The sequence below is a fragment of the Marmota monax genome, unplaced genomic scaffold (genome assembly GCF_021218885.2).
Source record: "Marmota monax isolate L192 unplaced genomic scaffold, Marmota_monax_Labrador192_F-V1.1 WCK01_AAM20220418_F8-fsc00128, whole genome shotgun sequence".
In the NCBI taxonomy this organism is placed as follows: Eukaryota; Metazoa; Chordata; class Mammalia; order Rodentia; family Sciuridae; genus Marmota; species Marmota monax.
Window position 1 is genome coordinate 2,545,219 of NW_026693452.1, and position 23,339 is coordinate 2,568,557.

A 23,339-nucleotide genomic window follows, 5' to 3' on the forward strand; every position below is an offset into this window, starting at 1 on the left:
ACAGTAGAAGAAGTATACAAGAAGGAGTTCAGAATGTACATAGTTAAATTGATCTGTGAATTAAAGGATAGTATAAGGAGTGAAATCAAAGAAAAAATACAGGAAGTGAAAGATCACTTCAATAAAGAGTTAGAGATTGTGAAAAAAAAAAAACAAGCAGAAATCCTTAAAATGGAAGAATCAATAAACCAAATTATAAGTTCATCAGAAAGCATCACCAACAGATTAGACCACTTGGAAGACAATGAAGACAAAATATATAAACTTGAAAGTAGAATTGACCATCAAAGAAGATGATAAGAAACCATGAACACAACATCCAAGAATTATGGACAACATGAAAAGACCAAATTTAAGAGTTATTGAAATAGATGAAGGAGCAGAGATACAAACCAAAGGAATGTGCAATCTTTTCTATGATATAATATCAGAAAATTTGCCAAATCTAAAGAATGGAATAGAAAATCAAATACAAGAGGCTTACAGGACCCCAAATGTACAAAATTATAGCAGACCCACACCAAGACACATTATAAGGAGAATGACTAACAAATAGAATAATGATAAAATCTTAAAGGCTGTAAGAGGAAAAAAATCAAATTACAGAGGAAACCAATTTGGATCTCAAGAGATTTCTCAGCCTAGACTCTCAAATCTAGGAGGTCTTGGAATAATATATTTCAAGCTCTGAAATAAAATGCATTCCAACCAAGAATTTTATATCAAGCAAAACTGTTTCAGATTTAAAGATAATATTAAAACCTTCCACGATAAACAAAATTTAAAAGACTTCACAACTAGAAAGCCTAAACTACAGAACATTCTCAACAAAATATCCCATGAGGATGAAGTGAAAAAAAAGTGAAAACCAGCAAAGGGAGGAGCTACACTAAAGGAATAGTCAACCAAAGGAGAAATAAGTCAAATTAAAAACCAGAAATAAGTCAAAATGATAACGAATACAAATTATATCTCAATAACCTTGAATGTTAATGATCTAAACTCATCAATCAAAAGACATAGTCTGACAGATTGAATTAAAAAGCAATACCCTACAATATGCTCTCTTCAAGTGACTCACCTAATGGGCAAAGACACCCACAGACTGAAGGTGAAAGGATGGGAAAAACATACCACTCATAGACTGTGTAAACAAGCAGGGGTTTCCGTATCTCAGATAAAGTAGACTTCAAGCCAAAGTTAATCAGAAGAGACAAAGAAGGATATTCATACTTCTTAAGGGAAGCATATATTAGCAGGATATAACACTTATAAATATTATGCCTCAAACAATGGAGCATCTACATACATCAAACATATTTCAATAATCAAACAGACCACAACACAATAATACTGAGTGACCTTAACACCCCTCTATCACTACTGGACAGATCTTCCAAACAAAAACTAACTAAAGAAACTATAGAACTAAATAATACAATCAACAATTTAGACTTAATAGACATATATAGACTATTCATCCATCAATAAGCAAATATACTTTCTTCTCAGCATGCCTCATTCTCTAAAACAGACCATATCTTATATCACAAAGAATTCTTAGTAAGTATAACAAAACAGAGGTAATACCCTGCATTCTATCAGATCACAATGGAATGCAATTAGAAATCAACAATAAAGAAAAAATAGAAGCTACTGTAATAAATGGAGACTATTTAATACACTATTAAATGATGAATGGATAGTAGAAGAAATCAAGGATGAAATAAGAAAATTCTTAGAGGTAAATGAGAATACTGATATAACATATCAAAATCTCTGGGACACTATGAAGGCAGTAACAAGAGAAAAATTATTGCACTGAGCACATTCATTAAAAGAATAAAAAGTCAACAAATAAATAACCTAACACTACATCTCAAAGCCCTAGAAAAAGAAGAACAAATCAACACCAAAATCAGTAGAAGACAGGAAATAATTAAAAATAGATCTGAAATTAATGAAATTGAAACAAAAGAAGCAATTGAAAAAAAATGACAAAACAAAAAGTTGGTTTTTTGAAAAAGTAAATAAAATAGATAAACCCCTAGCCATGCTAATGGAGAGAAAACTTAAATTACTAAAATACAAGATGAAGAAGGAAATATCACAATGGACATGTCTGAAATACAGAGGATAATTAGAAACTATTTTGAAAATTTATACTCCAGTAAAATAGAAAATATAAAAGACATCAACAAATTTCTAGAGACATGACCTACCCAGTCTGAATGAGAAGATTATACACGATTTAAACAGATCAATTTCAAGTAATGAAATAGAAAACATCATAAAAAGCCTACCAACCAAGAAAACACCAGGCCCAGATGGATTCTCAGCCGAGTTCTACAACACTTTCAAAGAAGAATTAACACCAATAAGCCTCAAATAATTCCATGAAATGGAAAAGGAGGGAACCCTTCCGTATTAATTCTATGAGGCCAATATGACCCTGATACCAAAACCAGACAAAGACACATCAAGGAAAGAAAACTTCAGACCAATATCCCTAATGAACATAGATGCAAAAATTCTCAATAAAATTCTGGCAAGTTGTATACAAAAACATACTAAAAAGATAGGGCACCATAATCAAGTGGGATTCATCCCAGGGATGCACATTTCGTTCAATATACAGAAATCAATAAACAAAATTCATCATATTAATAGACTTAAAAACAAGAATCATATGATCATCTCAATAGATGTAGAAAAAGCATTTGACAAAATACAGCACACCTTCATGTTCAAAACACTAGACAAACTAGGGATAGCAGGAACATACCTCAACATTGTAAAAAGCTATATATGCTAAACCCAAGGCCAGCATCATTCTAAATGGAGAAAAAAAATAAAAGCATTCCCTCTAAAAGCTGGAACAAGGAAAGGATGTCCTCTTTTACCACTTCTATTCAACATCATCCTTGAAACTCTAGCCAGCCAGACCTATTAGACAGAAGAAAGAAATTAAAGGAATACAAATAGGTAAAGAAGAACTGAAACTATCACTATTTGCTGATGGCATGATTCTATATCTAGAAGATCCAAAAAATTCCACCAGAAAACTTCTAGAACTAATGAATTCATAAAAGTAGCACGATATAAGATCAACACCCATAAATCAAACATATTCCTATATATCAGTGATGAATCCACTGAAACAGAAATTAGGAAAACTACCCCATTCACAATAGCCTCAAATAAAATAAAATACCTGAAAATCAATTAACAAAAGAGGTGAAAGACCTCTACAATAAAAACTACAGAACACTAAAGAAAAAAATTGAAGAAAACTTCAGAAGATGGAAAGATCTCCCATGCTCCTGGATATGCAGAATTAATACTGTTAAAATGGCCATACTACCTAAAGCATTATAAAGATTTAATGCAATTCCTATTAAAATCCCAATGATATTCTTCATAGAAACAGAAAAAGCAACCATGAAATTTATTTGAAAATATAAGAGACCCAGGATAGCAAAAACAATCCTTAGCAAGAAAAGTGAAGCAGGAGGCATCACAGTACCAGATCTTAAACCATACTATGAAGCTATAGTAATAAAAACAGCATGGTATTGGCACCAAAATAGACTTGTAGACCAATGATACAGAATAGAGGACACAGAGACAAACCCACATAAATATGGTTATGTCATACTAAACAAAGGTGCCAAAAATATTCAACAAATGGTGCTGGCAAAACTGGAAATTCGTATGTAGCAAAATGAAATTAACTCTCTCACCCTGCACAAAAATCAATTCAAGGAGATCAAATACTTAGGCACTAGAACAGAGACGCTGCACCTAATAAAAGAAAAAGTAGGCCCAAATCTTCACCGTGTCGGCCTAGGATCCGACTTCCTTAACAAGACCCCTAAAGTTCGAGAAGTAAAATCCAGAATCAATAAATGAGATGGATTCAAATTAAAAAGCTTCTTCTCAGCAAAGGATACAATCAATGTGAGGAGAGAGCCTACAGATTGGGAGAAAATCTTTACCATATGCACCACTGATAAAGCATTAATCTCTAGGATATAAAAAGAACTCAAAGATCTTAACACTAAAAGAACAAATAACCCAATCAATAGATGGGCCAAGGAACTGAACAGATACATCACACAAGAAGTAATACAATCAATCAATAAATATATGAAAAAGTGTTCAACATCTCTGGCAATTAGAGAAATGCAAATCAAAACTACATTAAGATTTCATCTCACTCCAGTCAGAATGGCAATCATCAAGAATAAAGGCAATAATAAATGTTGGCAAGGATGTGGGGCAAAGGTACACTCATACATTGCTGTTGAGACTGCAAATTGGTACAACCACTATGGAAAGCAGTATGGAGATGTCTCAGAAAACCTGCAATGGAACCACCATTTGGCCCAGCTATCCCACTCCTCAGTTTATACCCAAAGGACTAAAAGTCAGGATACTACAGTAATGCAGCCAAATAAATGTTTATAGCAACTCAATTCACAATAACTAAACTGTGGAACCAACCAAGGTGTCCTTCAATAGATAAATGGATAAAGGAAAATGTGCTATATATAGTCAATGGAATATTACTCAGCTTTAATGAAGAATGAAATTATGGCATTTGCCAGTAATTGGATGGAGTTGGAGAATATCATGCTAAGGAAATAAGCCAATCCCAAAAAAACTAAAGGCTTAATATTTTCTCAAATATGTAGATGCTAATTCACACTAAGGGGGTGGGACACTAGAAAAGAATAGAGTTATCTTAGATTGGGTAGAGGGAAGTGAAGGGAGGCAGGGGGTTGTGGAGATAAGAATCTCCGGAGAGTAGAACAAAACAGACATTATTACTTTATGTATATATGTGACTGTGTGACCAATGTGATTCTACAACATTTCAATTCAGAAAAATGAGAAATTATATCTGTGTATGATATATCAAAGTGCATAAATGAATTCTACTGTCATGTATAACTAATTAAAACAAAGTTAAAATTTTTTTTTTAAAAAAGGAAAGAAGATAAAAAAAAGGTGATATCTACACATAGGATTTAGGTGAAAGCCAGGTTTAATCTGTTCAAATGGGCTTCTGGGCAAGTATAGGGACCCCTTAGGAGCACAGAAAATCATATGGAATGACTATTTGCTCAACTTGCCAAAGGTGATACATAACCAGTTAACTGCCCTAGTTGCAGCTGCAGAGCAGAACAAGCCATTTGTTATAGGCACAGGATGTCTTAATAGAACACTGAACTTGTAATTCTCTCAGGGACCCCAGGTGAGAAAGGCTCTGAAGAACTGGATAATTACCAAAAATCAAGAATCTGGTCTGCTTGTTCCTGAGTATGTGTCCTGGGGTAGGTTACTAAATCACTTTGGACTCATTTTCCATATTGGAAGACTTGAAATGAGATGGTAACAGCCATATTCTAAATAAGCTGTTGTTCCGAAGTCCATAATTTAACTCCAAGCAGAACATGTCATGGAACTTTTAATTTGGTGTAGGGTTCTTCTGTAGGTCTAGCATAGACAATGATATGAAAGATTATCCAAAAGACTTGATTTTTAATTCTGCAATTTTGACCTTCTATTTAATCTAAATGTTTACTAAATGCATAGAAAAAAAGTGGTTACATACTTAGACTCTGCCTCCTTCCCTCTCCCTTGCAAAAGTATTAAGACCAAAAAAAAAAAAAGTGGGGAGGGATTTCCTATCATTCCTGGAAAACATCAACTTGCTTTATTTTGCCAGGCAACACTTTTATCCATACAACACCTCTTATATCCATGGTGTCTGAGAACTGGATCACAGCAATAATTCAAAATTATACACCCTAACAAAACAAGGACTTCACAAATTCAAGAAAGAAGAAAAAAATGTAAAAAAAAAAAAAAAACCTGAGATTTAAGTGATTCCAAAGCAAAGTTCACTTCAAATTTGAAAACAGTATAAAGGTTGTTGAAAAGACACTGGCTGAGTGCTTCACTCCTGCTGAAGGGGTGCTATCTTTGGCCTGGCCCAGACTGTACCAGGGCAACACAAGAGCAGGAGGCCAAAGGAAGGGCAAGAAGTACTCATGTCACTTGGCATTATGCACAGCGCAATTGAGCATGTGTTATTTCTTATTGCAGAGAAGAGAGTCTATGCATTTAATGCTTTAATCACAGCAGCTAATTGAACACAAGAAATATCTAGTTACATTGGATGGGAATCTCTGTAAGCTGTTTCATTAAAAATGTGGCTGTCATCTGGAAACCAATAATTTCTCAAAGGAGCTATTCCTAGTATGTCTTCAAGTCATATTTGCTCACTGTATTAACAGAGCCAAGGTTTTCACTGCTTTTCTTATGGCATAGTCAATATGTAGTGAAGAAAGCTGGAGGCTCTTCTCTTCTATGAATCATAAACAGCAGTTGTCATCTAAGAATAGATATGAAACAGAAGGAAGCATTCCAATTTCCCAGATGATTTTATGAAATATTCAGTCTTTTAGTTTCTCGATGGGGATGCTCTTGGCGCTTGGGGAGGGAAAATTCTTGGTAGTAAGGGATCATCACACACATTGCAAGACATATGGTATTCTGGCTTCTGAACATGAAATGCCAGTAGCTTTGCACACTCATTGTGACAACCTCAAACACCCTTAGACACTTCCAGGTTCTTTCTTGTGTGTTGAATCACCTATCTTTCCAAACCTACAGTCAATGAAACTAGCCGATTGGCATACGACATTTATGAAAGAAGGTCGAATTACATTTTATGCTGTATATACACCTTCTAGATCTTCATTCTATAAAATCCAAACATCCATTTCTCAGACCCCTGCCAAAGGCATTCACATAGTCATGTTCTTATCAAAATTGCTCCAAAGGAACACACTGCCATTTGGCAACACAGACTTTATCAATGCTGGAACAAACTTAGTGTTATGATTTAGATGTGAGGTGTCTCCCAAAAGCTCATGTGTGAGACAATGAAAGAAAGTTTAGAGGTGAAATGATTGAATTATGAGACCCTTAACCTATTCAGTGAGTTAATCCTTTGATAGGGATTAACTGAGTGGTAACTGTAGGCAGGTAGTGTGTGGCTGGAGGAGGGGGTTCCTGGGAGGAGTAAGAGTGGAGCACAGCTCCCTGCCTCCCCTCCCCACCCCACTTTCTGGTGGGATGTCTTGAGCCACTTTGCTCAGCCACACACTTCTGTTCTGATGTTCTGCCTCACCTTAAGCCCTGAGGAATGGAGCTGGCTAAATAGGGACTGAGACTTCCAAAACAGTGAGCCCCCAAATAAACTTTTCCTCCTTTAATGGTTCTTGTCAGGTCTTTTGAACACAGCAACAAAACAAGCTGACTAAAACAGACAGCGTATACTCCAACTTTTTACTTCACAGAAAAATTAAATGATTTGCTGAGTTTATAGATGCTAAGTAATACCACAAGTAAAACTGAAGTCCACATCCTCCTAGCTCATTCCCCATGCCCTTTGCACTCCTCTCCAACCACTAAATGTAAAATAAAGAAAGAGCTTCCAAAAATCCTCTCACGTAATGGTGTAAATATAAAATTTTGTCTTTGGTGAACCAGAAGGTAGAAGACATTCTTACCCCTGAAATGCGTTTCTATTGACACCTGTGTCTTTAAAAATATTCTCACGCACCACTAAGAACTAACTTTTAGAAAAGTTAATACATATCTATTAAAAGCTAACTTTTAAAAAATCCAGGTAATTTTTTTTAATGGAAAAGAAAGTCTTTAAGTTTTTTCTAGTCAATTTGGATGCTTTTTTTCCTCCAAACAGGATATTAAAGGAAATATACCTACCAACCATAAACCAAATACTACAGTAAAAAATGCCACACACAGTGAACAAAGACTAGTCAATTCAATACTATGCATTTAAAATAATAAAATACAATCATTATGTGTCTTAAACACATCGATTATTTTCTCTGCTTGTGGGAATCTCCCAGTATATCACTTACATTTTACGAAAAAGGTTTTTTAATCATCAGTTTTATTAATGAATGAAATGGATGGCCAACCTCCTATCTACATATTCATTTCAAAATAAATATTTTGATTAATAAAATATTGAGTATAATTTTGTATAATTTCTTAATTCCTAATTTTACAGCTGTTTAGGCCTCTGGACTATTGTCTTTAAATACTCAGGGCTCAGGGTTACACACAGAGAATGTTTTGATTTCAAAGTTCTAGAAGAAATTACAGAATTTAACTACCAATGTTGTTCTACAAATAAACTAATTGACTTCTGTGGGATTTAACCACCTGCACTGTGAATAGGCAACATAGAAAAATAAGAGGAAACAGCTACGCAAAGGGAAAGTCACACAAACACTGCTCAAAATTGTGCAGGAAATTCAAATCTTTAGTCAATACAATGTCAGCAGGTACTTTAAACCTCTCTTTAAGTATTAGGTGTATCCTTCTACTGCTTCATCATTTCCAAGTGCCACCTTTGAATATTAAATGCTCCTTAGACTCTAGTGTGCATCAGAATCATCTGGAGGCCTTGTTAAACTGAAAATGCTGGTCCCGTGTAGGGCTCAGAAATTTGCATTTTTCAGGTGAAACCAATGTTGCTATCCTGGTAACACACTTAAGATCTGCTATCTTTAAGAATTATTTAATGCATTTTTTACTACTACCAATAATCATAAGTACATTTTTCATTTTTATAATGTTCAAGATATTCACACACACCACTGAAATTTAAAAATAATAAAACTCTTCTGCTACATATAATGAATCTTGATTTGTTTTCTATTCTATTCCATCTTATTCTATGCCTTTTCCTTAAAAAAAAAAGTATTGGTCACAAACAACAGATTTGATGTGACAAGCATTGATAGATCCAGACCTACAGTTTGATAACTATTGCTCAGGATTCTCTCTGTTCATCACTCAATTTAATGATACTAATTATTGACTTGTATTGATATTTTTCAGGTACCAGACACCCATCCAGTTTTTTTTACTATGCACTGCTCATCTCATAAATTAAATATGCATAACAATACCATGAGGAAGGTATTAATAAATTCCTGTATTTGCAGAAAGAAAAACTATGGTTTAAGATCCAAGGTCTTAAGGCTGAAGCACATTAGAGCCAGGGTGGAACTAGGGTCTAATTAGGAAGTGTAGTGGAAAAGTTTGCTCCCTTGGAGTAGATATTTTACTTTGAATCTCAGAACTACCATTAAAGGCTGTTTGATTTGCAGCAAAGTACTAATCTTCTGATTTTCAGTTTTCCTTTCTATAAAAGCAATATAATAATAGGGCTTATAGACATAACTAGCACAGAGTGGGGCTTCAATAATTGTTATCTACTATCTATTATTAGAGATTGAATTCTTAATTACCACATCATCCATTGCCTCTTTCCCCTTTATCTTCCCTTCCCAGTTGCTATTGCTAAAGAAATTCTTTCCAGCTCTACTTTATTTTTCCCCTGGGTTTCTAGTCCTGTTTTGAGACCAGGGTCCTAACTATATGTCAAACCCATGAAACACACAGACTATGATTTTGAAATTCATAACTGAAAAGCACCAAGAGGAGGAGACCTAGTACAAATGATAGGAATTTGGGATTCCATAGATAAAGCTTTGATTCCCAAACCTATATCACTTACTCACTGTATTACCTCTTGACCTCTATAAGCCTAATACATTCCCATAGAGTAAAAATAATTATATTTAATTAGATATAATATAAATTACTTCTAGAATTATTAATTTTAATTACTTCTATAATTAGAAATAATATATGCAAAAACATTTCATATAGTGCTTGATACATATTGTGTACTTAATTCAATAGAATGACCATTATTATGAGAGTCTATGAGACTTGAAGAAAGACAAAAAAATTCAAGACAAAATAAGACCTGTTTTTCTCCATAGATAATTTTAAAAATTATTTTTTGTTTTCTGAAGGTTCAATTTGACAAGCAGAAGACAGCCCCAATTGCAATTCTATAAGCTTTAATTTATTTATATACTTTATTTTTAAGAAAAAAAATTGTTCTCTTCCATTTCTCAGAGACATTCCCGACAGAATTCTTCTATACATTGGTGAACACATGTTGAAAAACACCCATGGTTGGCTTTCAGTATCTACTTTCAAAGTTAGTAAAACATGGTATTTCTTCTAAGGTTTTAAAGACATGCAATATTTGGGGATAAGTTCATTGTCTCTATCAGGGAGTGTAAATATGGTACCTAGAACGTTTCAAGGTGCCACATAAAATGACCTGGAAAAAAATCACTGGCTCTAAAATACTAAAGTAAAACTACACAATAAAAATTTATAAATATTTAACCTAATAATGAAACAGTGTTAAAAAGTACTTAGTGAGGAAATTTAATCCTCATCATAGTGGAAAGTTAGCCTAATTAAATGGTGTGGGTATCATGGACACATTAATATAAGGGTGAAAGCATGTAAACATAGCTTAAGAAAATTTTAACCAGGGTGAGATTCAGCATCAGGTCTAGTTCTCAGCTCTCCTCCTTAACAAAAAGATACTAATTAATCAGAAGAGACACTGTTTAAAATTTCTGGCCATAAAGACCAAGATGAATTTATTATGTAAATCCTTACATAAAGAATATCAAAATATGTAACAAAAAGTGCTAAGATATATTCCATACAGCTTATATCTTTTATATTAAAAAGAATATTGTATTATGGCATAGTTCAATGACAACATTTTAATACAAAGGCATTGTAGTGTCAGCAGAGTAGGCAAGTTTTTGGTTACATAATCTGATACAGATAGAGAGGGCTTGAAAAACTTAAAAAAAATAAGTGATTGGATTATTACTTTTAAATATTAATTATTGTTATTCCAGGATTTCCAGAGATGATGAAGTAATTTGAACTTAAGGTTCCTGACTAGAACCTGACATTCAATTGTGATGCCTTCTTGATTGAAATAGTATCCATCTGCCAAACAGCAGGTGTGCAAGTAACAAAGGTATCACTGCTCTAGCAATAAAATAAGCCCATTTGTATTTTGGATCAAATGGAGTGTAACCCCATTTCTACCTATTAGGCAGTAGAAACAATTGTAGACAAAGACAAAATTTTTTTTGAGGAAAAAACTTTGTTTCTTCCATGCTCAAATGAGATGAAGGAAAAATCAAGATAACAAAGAATCAGTAACATGAAAGAGGGTGTTCTCTAAATTTCTTCCTCTACATTCATTCCATATTTTCCCTGAATTAGATATGCTTTCTCTCAAACACTAGGATTCAAAATAATTATTAAATAGCAAAAATTAGTATTTCAATTTGTTTGATTAATTAAGACTATTGCCCATCCAATGGGCAGTATATCCAATTTTACCCTTATTAGTAGTATTCATAGCAAAATCCAGGATCCACCACTAGGATTGGATCACAGATTTTATAGTACAATATTAAAATTTGTGTAAAATGTGTATGTATTGTAATTGTTTCTGTTATTTTAAAACTCAGTTGCATTTTGTGATTTCCAAAAGAAAATGATGATTCAACAGTAGTTTTTGTTTTGTTTTGCTTTAGAATTGCACAAGCACAATATTTCATCTATTGTAGAGATTAAATAGGGATGTGTGGGCTGGTCTAGAAAACAGACTATATTTTCTAACATTGTTACATTTGGAAAATGAACTCAGAGTCCAAATAGACATTTTTTAAATGATCTGTTGGGATATAACTATTTGCATGATTTGGAATCCACCAGCACTTCATTCATTCATGACTTTGCTTGAAAATGTGTTAAGGAAACATTACCTACTGTGTTTCAGATACTGGTTTGGGCACTTGAATACAGGTGAATTCCTCACCACCAATATACCTTCTGAGCAACTCAAAAGTAGTTGGGAAGTGGAAAGAGATACTTAACAATTATTAAAATACAGTCATGCTTCACCTAACTATTCAGTCCATGGCAGACGGCATAAAGGACAGTGAGGGTTATAATATAGTCTAGGTGTGTTATAAGCAATGTCACCTAGATTCGTGTATACTCTATGATGTTGACACAATGGTGAAATAACCTAATGAAATGTTTCTCAGAATGTGTACCCATTTAAGTGGGATACCTGACTGTCGTCATTCAGAGTATAATAAAAATATATGGAAGCAGACAAGACAAAATCATGAATTCTTGCTACATTGGATGGGTAAATTTTCCCAAGGGAAAGGTTTATTCAAAGTGTGCCACCAAGAATCAAAAGGGACTTTCCAATCAAGATGGCATTGCAGAAGAATTAATCCATGAACAAGAGAAAGAAGTGTGAACAGTGAGGAGCTCTTGCACAGGAAGAGGAAACTAAAAAGGCAGGACTGGAAAGAGCTTTTGTAGAACATTCTAAAGGTTTAGAGTTAACATTTTAAGACATTAGGAGCCAACAAAGGTTTTTGAACAGGGACTGCACAATCAGATCTGAAGTTTACAGAGTCATTACAACAATGCCACAGTAAAGTGTAGATGCTGCTTAAAAAGAACACACATCGACAGTAGCCTCTGAATATTATTTGACTCTTCATCACAACAGTCCTTCTACTTCCAAATGTGCTTATACTTAGCTGCTGCAAACAGCAGAGTTATAAAATTTCAGTTCATACAGGAAAGACAGATGGGTTTCCACTGCAAGACTCAATGTGACTCTCTGGCTCCTTGCATGAGGAACATTCACTTCCTGGCTAAGTTGACCATTTCAATTTTATTTTTAAATATTTTCTCCATCTGGGAGAAATCTTAATCCTTTAGACATGGCTTTAAAAGTAATCAGGAATCTCTTCATTGAAAATCTCTTCAGTATTTTTCCTCAGTACAATGTGATCTGTGTAGAATGGATCCCTGAGGTTCTGGTTATCATCCTCAACCTCCTCTCCTCCCATGTGTGGTGTGACCAACTGGGTGACTGTCCTTTTCTACTAAGTTTCAGGCTCAGGCTCCACTCACTTCCTGCATCTTACTTTTCCAAAGCATTCACCTTTACCAAATATCAAAACATGGTAGAAAGAAGGAATCAGCAATAAACTCAACTCATGGTAAATTCATTGTTCACTACTGTCCTGAAAATAGCAAAAGAAAATAAGTAAATAAGTAAATAAATATAAATATTTTTAAATAAATTTAAAAAATCACAGATAAATAAGATCTTGCAGCACTACTCACACCAAGAACAGGAAGCAAAGGCACGTTCTGAACTTCACAGAAAGCTACTGCTTTCAGCACTAGAAAGCCATGCTTGACACTAACAGCCAGAAAGAAAACACTCTTCAGTGGGCCAGTAGGTCACACTGTGTCTCTTAAGGGCACTGTTGGTAAACACCACTTGGCTAGGGCAGCAAAGTAATCAGACTCAAACTTCTCAACTACTCATTACCACCTGCCACACATTCCACACCCTGCCAACCCCACCCCCACCCTTCATCCTGCAGAGTCCATGATCATACAAGAAATGAAACCATGATACATGAAAACTCCCATTACTATCTCAAGCAAAAGATTAAGGGATTTCAGAAACAAACAAACACATTTTTTACACCAAAATCTGTGTTTTTATCTAGAAAGATGCATTCCTATTTATTCTGCACTGGATTTTTTACTTTTTCTTAAAAACTTACTATTGTCCCACTTACTATCAGGTTTTTGTTTTCAAAATAGTTCAGACTCACAGGATGTAGACCCCAAAAGAATATTACAAAGAAAGCATGCTCATCTCAAATCCAAACCCCTAAGATGAAGTAATAAAACCAGGTAAAGTAATATAGTTGAAGGTCAAGGACAGTCTGTTTCACATGCAGAAAAAATGTTTTAGTAGAAAACATTCTCCTTCCTAGTACCATACTAGATATATATCCCAGATCTAAAAACTCACAGTTTATCCCTTATTCCCACTTAAAGTTCTTTCTGCAAGAGCATCCTTCCTCTGTGTGGGAGGACGATATTATTTATTTTAGAGTTTTGTCAATATCTCAGTCCTCTAAAATGTCTAAGGTGAAATCTCTGACAACTCAGTGATGGCTCTAGAGAGAACAGACTTCCAGACTTGCTACCGGAAGGTCAGGCAGTCAGGGAAGATGAAAAGAGATGTTTTATTATTAGGCTTTCTTAGGAGTTGAAATATTCCTAGAGAAGAGAAAGTATTGAGATATTTAAAAGGGAGAACAAGATCTTAACAAGTCTTATAATGCAGCTTTATACTTGTTTTCTGGCTTTTTCTACTACATTAATTCTGTATGTTCTATGTTTTATGTTGCCCAGTTCAATACCAATGTGCCCTTAAGGGCTAGTATTGAGTTCTAATTAGAATTAGGGAACAGAAGGTATTGAATCTGTCTGTCCATCTTTTCAGTAACTGAGTAACTCTCTTAAACTCTACTGCAAATATCTCTGAATTTCAATTAATTTTTTTTTCTAGTAGACACAACAACACATATTGTTTTACTTACAGGTAGCCAAACCGTTTACAACGTCTATATTTCAAATATCTTGCTTTATTTATTTATTTCCTCTTTTATAGAATGAGATGAAATGATGCTTTGAAGATTCAAAAAAAAGAGGAACATAAAATAAAATATGATGAAAACAGAAATTGCTTGAAGATGATATTTAATTCAAAAAAAAATGAAATAGATATAGACAACCAGAGAACCTGGGATTCTTAGTACTAGTTGATATTGAAAACCTAATATCTCTAAGGAATTCCGAGTAACATAATCTCCCTTCTATTTGGGGACTTATAAAAGAAAATCAATCTAAACTATTTTTAAAAACTGAGAACATGTTATATGTTTATCCTTGAGAGTGGATGGGATACTTCCTTAGAATGGTACTTTAAAAAAAAAATTCTAACAAAAAACCTTTTGAGTGACTTAAAATTCACCAAAAATTCCATAAGGCTCTCTGTTAAGAAAGAAAAAAAAAAGATATTTATTGAAACCTACCTCTGTATAGCTGTTGTCTAAGAAACTCTTGTAAGACACTAGCAGAAACAAGGAGGAAGGGGAGGAGGGATAGTAAGAGAGGGAACTGAACCGCAGAGTTTTTATTAAATCCATCTATTTTGTAAGCCAGAAACACATATCGCCAGCTTACTATTTCCCCGCCCGCCTTCACACACACACTCACACACACTCACTGCACCAGCACTGAATTCCTAGGATCCCGCCTCACTCCCAGCCGCCCCCTCCCCTGTCGCCTGCAGCCGCGTCCCACCCTCCCACGGGGCTCAGCGCACTCCCCCGTAAACGCGTCACCTACCCTCTTAGGAGCGCACGACAAATTCGCGATGATGGCTGCTCCGGTGGACAAGCCTCCCTGGACTCGCCGAAAGAAAAGAAAAAGAAGAAAAGGGGTGGCGAGGTTCCCTTACTTCCCACAACAAGGGGAAGTGTGCAGCCCCATTCACTCAGCGGCTCCGCAGCGTTGGTTTCTTAGCAAATGTGCGGCGGCTGAGAGAGCTGCAGCTGCGGTGGAAAGTTGGAGGGGTTTCCCCCAGCCCGTGGTGACTGGCTCCTCTCCGGTCCCCGCCGCAGCCTTGACAGCTCCCCTCGCCTCCCAGACTCTCCTGAGCCTAGTTGGTTTTCACCCGGGGCTGGGCTGAGTTGCCACATGCACTTGAGAAATCCTAGCAGTTGCGCAAAGAGTCGTCCCAGAAGTTAGAAAGAGTGATTGTGTGCGAATGTGTAAATATACAGTACAAGAGGCTGGAACAACTGAGTGGGGCCAACCCTCAGACGCAGCCCGGGGTTTCAGATTTCATTTGGCAACTGGCAGCTTCAGAAGACTCGAGCCGCCTCGGTACTACTAGGGAGGCCGGCGGGAGCCCCTCCCTCCCACCGCCTGGGTTATCTAGGAGCCCAGCGACACTGCTGGGCGCCTGGCTCTCCCCTCGACCAGACAGCACCCGCCCTGCCTTGGTCCCTCTGCAGCTGGCATCGCTCATTTCATTTCGTGTGTAACATGGATACGTGTTGGTCACAGATAGGAGTCTATGGATGCCTGTCTCCTGTCCTCAGAAGCTCTGTAATTATTTGCCAAACCCCACACGCCGGTTTTATTGGCTTCCACCAACTGTCTCTGTAAAACCTTATTTCTCCAACGTAAGCCCTTATTCTTAGAAATGGGTATTTAGATGGAATGTCCTCTAGTTAGGTCCTTAGAGAAATTCTAAATATGATTTCCTTATCATGGCTTTAGAGTTCTCAGAATTACAGGGCATGCAAGATGACAGAGTAATATATATTTTCTGGGTGTAGACCCCTTCTTCCCACCATCACCAAAAAAAAAAAAAGTCTATTTCAAACTGAGATCTTACAGTTGTGATTATTTGGCACACCAATCACATTATTTCAAAAGTTTTATAAAGGTGTCTTTTGGGGGGCTCTTTAAAAATCATCACCAGAATTCTTAAGACCCAAGAGTCTCCTCTTTAGGGCTATCCAGGCATAGAGAAGATGAACACACATTCAGATTTAGAAACATCAAAAATAAAAATCTCAGTGGACACTGATCCATCTTTTGTCTTTTTCTTCTGTCTGGAAAAATCAATCTGCCATATCCCAGGCTGAGGTCCTATTAGCAAGCTGATTTTCTGATAGAAGAATTCTCAGCCTTTAAATGAATCAAATTAAGTTCTATGGGGGGAAATAACCTCTCTTGGCATTTCCTTTTTTAAAATGTGTGGAATTTGTAGCCAGAAGCAATGTACCCTATTTTATAATTTGTGAAAATAAATGACCTTCATCAACTCGTGTGGCTTTACATGTTCCAACAGCTCCCTGGCAGGTGAAAGCCAGTGGGCAGTTTTAGATGAAAGCTGGAAAACAATGAAATTAACCAAAACAAAATCTGCACACTCCTGATGGACTGAAAAGCCTCAGGAAGACAAGGTGTGATTCACATTTGTGACATTTAAAAAAGACTCATGTTTGTAACCTATTTCAGGATCTAATGAATATTGTCACTGCTATTTAGATTTGAGGTGATACAAAAATTGAACTCAGAGTGGTTACTGGGTAACCACTGAAAGATTGAAAGATTGATACACCCTACCCTTGCTTTCAACACCTTCAACCTCTGGCGCTAGATGTCACTTCATTGATGTGTGTGATACACGTGATTCTCTTAAACTAGAAAGTACTACAGAGTAAGATTTCACTTGATGATTAGGCAGGTGGAAGTGGAGGAGGAGTTAAATTCATCAACACAAGCCCCTTCTTCCCCTCCTACTTCTCTGCAGAAAGGGTCATCTTATGCCCTTCCCAGAAGTCTTTGTAGGATTTAGCAGAGAATCTGTGACAAGAAAGAATAACCTGAACTAGAACGTGATTGGTTGTTCACTAGACTGTATGTTATTCTGCTCTTCTTTGTGAGTTGAGACTGGGAGACATCCCTCCTATGCATCTTAACAGCTTAAAAGGAGAGAATAAACTCTTGAACCAGAGTCTCTAAGTTTTATTCCCACCTGAGAAGCATGCTGATGTGATACAGGCTCCAGGGAAGTGCTGTCACTTAGTCCCCAGAGTCTATACTGTGAATTGCCCCAGGGATCCTTTAAAGATAAATTTTACTGGTCGATATCAGTTCTGAGTTGAAGGCATGTTTCTGACAAACGCTACAAAACCCCCAAATAATTCAAAGGTGAGGACTAACTTTCTAAGATTCCAAGGTTTTAAACCCTTACTTAAGAGGAAGATTCTACCAAATGCATAAAAAGCTATAAAGGGAAAGTAGGGTTTGAAGGGCCTCAGTGTTTGGGGGCATGTTGTGTAATACCTCAAGGACTAGAGGGATTCCAGAGAACTAGAAATGAAACAGGAGAAAAAAGAAAGAAGAGACACTTAGACGAGTTGTTTGAGCATCACTGTTACCAGAGTTAAGAATAGGAAAACTATAAAGAAAAAAACCCCTAGATACTGTTCCTTTCATGCCATTCTTTAATTGGATCTTAATTAAGGGAAACTCAATAAGCATTTGTATAATTACTTTGTCTAATATTTCAAGTTTTATGGGTCAAATGTCACTATTAAACAAGTATGGAATAAAAATGTCTTAGTATACTTTGCTAATTTAAAAATTGCAAGTTTTCCACCAGATTCTTGCCAGATTCTCTGAAGCCCTTAACATAGAATCACTCATTGTCATATCAGCCAATTGTTCATTAATATCAGATACTGGGGCTTTTTAAATATGTTTTCTTTTAGGAAAGCATAAATTCCAAAGAGGGCAAAAAACACAGTAACAAAACTGAATAGTCAAGAATTGCCAAAATCCTAACATTTCCTAAGGACTCCGACCAACAATGCAGAACTTATGTGGGTACTGTAGTATGCCAAGATCTGATTTCAGGATTAAGATAGCAAGCTATGCCTTAAAGCATGTCTGTTTCCAAACGTCTGTTTTTGTTTTTTCTTTTCATTTCCCATTGGAAGTCCCTTTTTGACAAAGTCCAGCTTTGTCTTAGTTAAGTAAAGTGGAAAGCAATGAGGGAGTTTCAGGCCCACCCTCCCCTGAGTCTTTGGATCACATGATTCAGGGAAAGGGGATGTTCTGCTATTGTTAACCATGAGGCAAAATGAAGTGTGCTAAATCCCTGGAAGAAAGACAATAAAGGAGAGAAAGAGCATAGAATAATCAACTATATCTTTGGATTTCTTCTATTCTCTAATTCCATCTCAGACATGCCATCACTCAATGGATTTACAAATCAGGCATGTTATGTTGCCATTTAGATTTTGAGAGGATCATGATATCACTATGCTCTTACTGAATTGATATATTTTGATAGCATACCAAGTTATACTCCATCATTCCCCAAGTATCCCTGCATAGATGGTGCGCGTGTGCACACACACACACACACACAAAATCCATAATTAAATTTATTTCCAAAACAATGTTTGCTGGTACTTGTCTAATTACAAAATTAGTTAGCTCAACTCATGAAATTTAGAAGATACAAAAGAAAAAATCAAAATTTTTCTATGGTCTTATCATTTAGAGACAACTATTGTTAATATTTTGAATATATATATATATATATATAATACATATATATATATATACATATATATATATATATTATATATATATATATATATATATATATACTTATGCGTATTATCCTGTATAATTGTTTGGGCCCCAATTTTAATCTTCAGTTTCTTTATCAAAATGATTTTCCTTTATGTTTTTTATACCTAGATTCAGGAGTTTGCTGGGTTCTGTTAAAGAATAAAACTGTCCCTACTGAGATAAACATATTTCCCACAGTCAGGTCCCACCAGAAATCTTCCACTTTATACCTGCATGCCATTCCTAAATATTTCACTATCCTAAAGTTTCTTTGTGCTTGCTGACTCACAAATTCTCTAAGACAGCCTTTATATTCCCATGGTTCACAGTTTATCACACTCCCTCCCTTTTCTCTGCTTACCCATGAGTAAAGGCATGCATGCAGAAATCACACACACACACACACACACACTTCCAAATGCATATTATGCATGCACACATATAACGTGAAATGTTTCTGCAGACATGCAGTTTTCCACTTGTAGACCCAGCTCTGAATATAATACTTATAATATTTAGCAATCTAATTACATTTGAGTACTTGATCCACAGCAAGATGGACTTATACACAATGTACATACCATTTTGCAGATTAGCTATTCCCATTATTGGAATCTTCGCATTAATTTTTCTGGGGTGGGTATTGGTATTGAACTCAGGGACACTCAACCACTGAGCCACATCCCCAGCCCTATTTTATATTTCATTTAGAGACAGGGTCTCACTGAGTTGCTTAGCACCTCACTGTTGCTGAGGCTGGCTTTGAACTCATGATCCTCCTGTCGCAGCCTATCAAACCACTGGGATTACAGGTGTGCCTCACCATGCCTGGCCTCATTAAGCTTTGTTGAAAATTAAATACTTCCATGGAAATTAATACCATTCTTTTCTCAAGAATTGCTTATTTGTAGTCTACCTAAATTGCATGTATCTTTTAAAAGTTTTCTATAACCTTATTATGCATGTAAAAAGTTATCAATAGTTCTTCACATTCATAGTTTGTGTGTCTAACTGCAGGGTTACATATATTCCAAGCCTTATCCTCTATCTAAACAATCCTTATTTCATTGTATTTTAATTAGATTCCAAGCTCTTTAAATAATAGACATACTTTTGCCTGCAATGAAATTCTGTTCCCCTCTGCATTGGCAGCTTTTTATATTTGCAGATAATTTGAAAATTAGTGGGAAGGAAGAAACTTCACTTCATTGTGGATTCTTACCCCACTGATAGATAACATACAGTGAAGGCACAAATCTAACTGATAAGAATTCTAATGGACCTAGATACTAGGCATAACTGATCCCATGCTTGATTGAGTGCAATTTTCCTCATTTGGGTCATTAACTAGTGACTAGGGGCTGAGGACATTGCCTTGTATTGTCTAAATCCAAACAGATTATAAATAAGACAAAAGCCATCTTCTTGCTGCAGCGCAGACATAACAGCATTCAACTTAGTACACTATTTTCAGTGCAAACTACATAAGAAAATATAAATGAGTTAATATAACTCATTACAATATATTAATAATGCTAATAATAAGATGATAGGACCATGTCTTATAAATTGCCTTCCCATATATAATGTCTTTGATTGCAACAATGGTAAAAACCCTGTGGTTATTTACATTTTACAACAGAAAGAACAAAAAGATACACTGTATCTTCCTTTATTAGCAATCACATAAGCTTCAAACAGGTTGGAGATAAAACTGGAGTTCAAGCTATTCCAGTGAAAATTCTGGATTATTTTCACTATTGTATCAGCAATGGCATCTTCCTATGCAAAGGACAGCACAATTTGCCTTTCCTAAATCACTTATACTGTCCAGGTCATTGTTATTATGCTCTTTTGTGAGGAAGGAGATTGTCATCCTCCCACAGACCAATTTTAAATCCCATTTAAGGTATTAATTTTAATGTCTATCCTGATGAATCTTTTATTCAAGTTTCTCACAAATGGCAAAATTAACTGCTTTCCCTTTTATCTGTGCCTACCATCTGTTAGAGGTGCTAATAAACAGTGAATTGGTCAAAAAGCAGGCAAAAATATCAGTAAGTAGGACAGTAAGTGGTTCAGATAATTCACTACCTTGAAAATTAGTTCCTGGAGAAATGATCAAGATCTTTAAACTAAGACCTGAAAGTGAGACTAAAGAAAAATCAAAACTATAAGCTTGCTTTTAAAGACATAGAGAAGTTAAACAGGGGATGTTTATATAAGGAATAGAGTTATGCATAACTAGTTTCTCAATATTTAAAAAAAACACCAAAAATAACATTTTTGGGAAATCAATGGAAATGATAAAAATTTTAAAATATTTTCAGAATAACCTAGGAAGATTTTCCAAGGAGATAATAAGCAAAGGGCAGTGTAAGCTGAGGGCTATTAACCAGTAACAACCCCCCCCCCCCCATAGTACTACAAAGTTATTTTATTTTCTCAAGTTTATGTTTTAAAGTGGTACCAAACAAACTGTGAAAGGACTTATTTTTCAAGAGTGGTTAAGGTTAGACTGGAGAATAAGAGGAAAATTTCATGGTGTCTCAGATTCTAAGCCTGAATTATGTGTCCTGGACATTTTCAAATGAAGACTTTCTCCTCTGTTTGCTTTATTTAAGGAGAGTTCATTAAAAGAGGCTTCTAAGTGACAGTAATAGGGAATCATCCCAAGAGATAGAAACTGAGGCAGCAGAATTTCAGCCTGAGGCACCAAGTATCCTTCACGAAGAAGGATACTTTTGGAGAACATGAGAAGTTTTCATTCAAGTTCCTCTGATTCGAACTTAAGGAAAATGATTCCAAATTCATCAAGAAAGGGAATTGCAAATTAAACAAGTGACAGAAAGAAAGATGATACTTTGGGAATTCCAATGACATCATTTCACGATATGTCTATAGAAAGCCTCTCCAGCCTAGGTTGGGGATGGACAGTGGGGCTTAACATCTGCAAATTAGCAACAGCAAGATCAAGCTCAGCTGTGTCTTATGGGTTCAAATCTGGGGCGGTTTAAGGCTACCAGGTTACCAGAAAAAAGAATGAACAGTGCCTTTGAGATTTGTGGCAGGAAAATATCAAGGTGGGGACATAAGTTTCTCAGTACCCAGGCAGGATTAAGTGGGAGTCTTAGTGGGATGGAGAATCCCATCAAGCCTACTGGTTGGACACTCAGAGCCTAAAGTCTAAAGGCAGGACTTAACTAGCATGTAAACATTCACAATTAATGTAAAATTTGCCCATGTCCTTGCTTAAGATCCTGTAAACTACTGTAGATACTTAAGTGCTACCACAGGGGATTGAGAATACAGGGGGGAAGTAGTTAAGCCCAATAATGGCACTTTTATTAAAAAGAAGAGTATTAGGAGAAATGAGAAAATTCAAGAAGTCACTGGTTGCCATGTACTAGGACAGTTCTTTTATAAGGCAAAAATGCTTAATACCTCCTAAATCCAAGGCTCTGTGCACAATATGAATTCAATCATGTATTACCTGTACCTTTAAGAAACTGACATTCAATTGCTAAGAAAGGGGAAATTGAAATGGTCTAAATGTCTCCATCTTCCTATAAGGAAATGTTGACATGATGGCATGACATGGACATTTATGCTTAGCTAATATCTAGTTTTGGAAAGTTATTAGCATCATCTTCACAGACATACAAAGGCTTACTTTTCATTGGAAAATGGCATATTGTTATTTGAGACATACCCAGTCCTAGACTTTAACCAGTGCATAAAGATATTTTGATATATTTTACATTTTTATTTGTTTGTTCTTTAAATTCTCAACACATTGCTGTATAGACCAGAAGAAAATGAGCATAATTAATGTGAAAATTTCTCATATGGGTTTTCTTCACATGCATTGCACAGAATCTCTCATTTTGAACCATGAAGTAATAGAAAAAAAAAACATGATCTATAAATAATTACAGGAATTTAATGATAGTATCCAAGCTTTGGTAATCAGTTTACATTTACTTATTTTCTGGGTAGAATACTACACTAAAAAAAAAGCCTAATACAACACTAATGAAACTTTCTATTTTTTTTTTAGCATAACAAATTTACTTAATCATAGTTTTACGATCCAGAACCCTTCAGTGAGATGACTCAAATATCCTGAAAAAAACTATTTGTATGCTTAGATTAGATAAACAATGACAGCCATGTAGGACTGTGACTTTACAAAAGGTCACAAATTAATGGAAACAGACTGAGTGAGAACATCTAGCAAGGCCTGTCAGATTCTTCTT

The 23,339-nt window shown here is 35.5% G+C and overlaps 1 protein-coding gene across 2 annotated transcripts in view; it reads right to left on the reverse strand.

The window, feature by feature from the left end:
- Arhgap24 (Rho GTPase activating protein 24) overlaps positions 1 to 23,339 on the reverse strand; it is a 747,975-nt gene that overhangs the window by 461,672 nt on the left and 262,964 nt on the right. The window contains exon 1 of one of the 2 annotated variants that reach the window (XM_046457583.2): positions 15,265 to 15,603. The exons of the other annotated variant lie outside the window; for it this stretch is intronic. The gene's annotated coding sequence lies outside the window, so the exon portion shown is untranslated. Of the gene's footprint in view, positions 1 to 15,264; positions 15,604 to 23,339 lie in introns of those variants that run through there. 2 annotated transcript variants of the gene reach the window in all.